Source organism: Culex quinquefasciatus, chromosome 2, assembly GCF_015732765.1.
Source record: "Culex quinquefasciatus strain JHB chromosome 2, VPISU_Cqui_1.0_pri_paternal, whole genome shotgun sequence".
Lineage (NCBI taxonomy): Eukaryota > Metazoa > Arthropoda > Insecta > Diptera > Culicidae > Culex > Culex quinquefasciatus.
In genome coordinates this window covers 187,928,847-187,932,714 of record NC_051862.1, presented here as the reverse complement: position 1 = coordinate 187,932,714, position 3,868 = coordinate 187,928,847, and positions in this window count along the sequence as shown.

Below are 3,868 nucleotides of genomic sequence, written 5' to 3'. Positions count from 1 at the left end.
TACACCTGGAATGACTTAACGGCCTAACAACCAAGGCCGGGACCGACATTTTACTTCCTCATTCGATGGAAGGTTGCAGCAGATGGGAATCGAATCCAGAATCATCCGCTTACAAAGCGGACAGCGTAACCATTCGGCCACGCACTTTTCAGGATGTAAATTATTGAAAAACACGTCTTTTCCGCATGTTCAAAAATGGAAGGGGTCGTACCGCCCTTCCATCGCGAGACATCGGAAAATTGAGCTCAGATTCGTAATCAAGGACAAAAATTAACCCGGGACATTACCCTGATGTAAAAAAAGTAATTTCCATGCTATAAAATTCACAGGAACTACAAATCTCTACTCTGTTTGTCTAGACAGTTCCACTTTTTGCTTGTTTATGCTACCAAGTATCATATTTTGTTACTTACCTCTCTCTCCAGCTTTTTTTTAGACAGTCTACTAATGTATTTCTTCGTTCAGTTTTGCTACGGTTCCATGTTTTACAACAAAGCTTACCGCTCGTGTTAGATTTATTTTTATTAGAAATTGTTGCGGTTACCATAAATTTCCACGCTTTACTCGTTGCGTCTGGATGACAACGCTACTAAACTGCTTTGAGGGAATATCTTGCTTTTGTAGCTTTTCGAAAATAGTTTCATAAAGAAGAGTGCCCTAAAACTTTCTCTGAAAGTGTTTCTAATTGGACCGGAAACGGGGACAGAACAGACAAATTATTCTTCCAACAAATCTGCCTACAGAGTCGAAAAACTTTGGAGACACATCTTTATTCTCCCAAAATGAGTCCCCCACACAATCAGCTAATCTGCTTTCCCTAGGAAAACGCATTCATCAAGTATCACTATGTAGTACCGAGGGGGTTCAAAAGGACCATCCGAGAACGTGGAAAATTGATGACGAATCATCTCATCAACCGTTTTGGAAATCCCTTTACTCGGGCCATCCCCCCGCCCCATGTTCCGATTCCGGTCTCCGGAAGGTCCAACTCATGGAATTCGCAAAACATCCCATCCTTTTTTCCGAGAGGACGACCTGATTCTCTTGCTTCTCGGGGTGGCAGCCAGCTTCCGAAAGCAAACCAGTTAGTGGCGTTTAACATTTTGATTTATTCATTTATTTAACATGATTTATTTCGGCAGCAATATGTTTTTACACTCGAGAGGGTTACGATCCCCAACCCTCCGGAGCATCCGGAGGGGAGGGAAAACTTTTTGTTCTTTCCCATCGTCCCTACTCGGTGTTGTTTTGGATCCGGTCAAGTTGAGATTCGTTTTTTTTCTGAGTTGCTATTTTGTTGGGTGGCTATTTTTAAGCGAAAAGCTCTCTAATTTGCCTCCGGCAGCTCGGTTTGGGGAAAATTAACGGAAGGGATGCCGGAAAACTCCTCCCACAATAAAAAAAAAGAACTCGTTGAGAGTGATGAAGGTGAGGGGGTGGAATCAGAAAGGGTTGTGATTTAGTTTGCAAATGAATAGGATTTCCACTCTTTCAAACGAGGAGTCATTAATCAGAGCAACTTGCCGCTTCCGTTTAGGAAAAGTGATTGAAGGAGGAGCACGTTGAGTTTTGATGAATAAAAGCTTTTTTAAGGCTGTATTTGTTTAATTTGTTTAAGGGAAATTTAACCTTAAAAAAAATCAACATCATTGATGTTCTAATAAATGTGAAGGAAGTACATAACAATAAAGATACATAAAGTCACTCAAGTATCGTGAAATTCAAACCTCCACAATGAAAACGTTTTTTCAAGGATCACTGAGTTTTCAATGATGGATAACAATGATTGAAAGGAGTCAAAACATTACATTGCAATGAATTGAACAAATGTCTGCAAATGTCATGAATAGATGTGTTCCACGGAATGGATTTCCCAATCAATCATACTAACCGCAAAACTTTCGCTTCCAACGAAATAAGAACGCATTACATCCCTCATCCATCAAACTTACCGACTGTCAATTCCGCCCAGGTTATTACAACTCGAGTCGGGTTTCTTCATGAGGTTGTAAGTCAGTGAGCTTTTCTTCATCTTTTTCGTCTTTTCCGGCGTCGAACGAAAATCTAGCCCCAAAGGTACGTCCCTCAGTCCGGTGTAGATGACAGCAGGCAGTAGCTGAAGGAAAAACGCCAAACGGAACGGAAAGTGCAAGGAAAAATTTATGAACCGACATAAGCCTTTATGTCGACCCGAATAAATCATACCTGGCCGGCGGTGGGGGGTGAGTAGACCCACAAACTGCCTTCCATGCTGGGAAAATGGGCAAGGTGAGACCAGAATCGGGGCCAACCCACTAATGCCTACCCTTTTCTTACCGACCGCCAAACCATGAATCGCTGAAGGACGACAGTCAGTGTGTGTCCCATCAATCCTTTCGGCGAAACGGGCTTTCGTTAGTGTTCTAGCCGACGGTGAGAAGCACACGGAATTCTGGAACGGAAATTTTGACGGTCGGACTCTGACTGACTCTCAAAATTACCCAGACCTCAAACTACGAGCGCCCCCAGTCAAATCCAGCATCGAGTGCCGGAGAAACCCGTCATTTGTGATATGAATTATTAGCGCTTGTGCTGTTTCTGTACGTCGTTCTGCGGGCCCAGGGTACCAAGGATCCCGTTAAGCTATAGACTCCCGGCACTCGACGCAAGGTAAAACAGATCCCGGAAGTGGTAATGACGCCGGCAGGAAATTGAAACAAAAAAGCCGACCCAACCCAACGCAAGCCGACACAGCCGACAGTTTTGGATAGTTATGGCTAGCGACGGCAACAGGGACGGCGACATTTAGCCGTTTTAATGAGCCACCTACCCCTAGAGCTTGTGAGGTTGATGGGAATGATGGGTGACTCTGGGTTGATGAGTTCCAGCGGGTGACTCTGGTTGCTCCTGATGGCTTCCGGGGCATAAAATTAATGAGGTAGGCCCGCTGTTGGGTATTAATGCGAAAATAAGAATGATTTCACCTTTTGAAGTATAGGCTGAATTATGATGGATATCTGCAAAAAAAGGCTTCAAGAGTTCAGGTTGACGCATAAATATTGTGCTTTTACAGCATGTTTTTGTTTTATTTTGTCTTTGTAAGAACTGCTTAAAATAACATAAAAATTTAAATCTTATTATGTAACAGTACATTACAAATTTTACTATATTTCAAGTCCGTCAAACTCTAATAGAAAACTGGTTGAAAAGCCATTATTAAAAATATACAATAATTTACCTTTAATTTTCAGTCGGCCAGTCAATTGAAGGAACTACTGTGTAACAATACCAACAAAATCAACTTGGGTCAATTTGATAACATACAGATTCATTATATAAATTTCAATAAATTGTAAATATATTCAACTGGAAATGATTTCTTTTTTTAATAAACCACTTTTTGAAAGATGGTTTAAATGTTTTCAGCTTTGAAATATTTTTTACAAGCTCATTAATTTTTGGACCTGAGCTTTTCAAATTAAACTGGTTAGAAAAACTTTTCGAAGCAAAAATTAAACATGCTAATAACTGATACATAATGATAACTGAACTATAGAATTTCAGATCGTTGATTTTGGATTTTATTGTGACGATAATCTTCTAAAATATTATTCACTAAAAGTAATTGATGGTTTGACATTTTCTACAAGGTTGTAGAACATTAAATTTCCAATAAGAAACTCACCTTTGAGAAAATTTGGATGAAAGTAGCGCGCCCTGCAGACAAAACCGTAATAAAATTGGGTTTTTCATACATTTTCCCGAATTTTGACATACAAACTTCATCCTCGAGTATCAATGGGTAAATGTTAACCGATTCTGTTCATATTTGGCCCAGAGTCCTAAATAGCTCAAAGAACAATAATCAGCTTGTGGAGCGAAAAAAGTC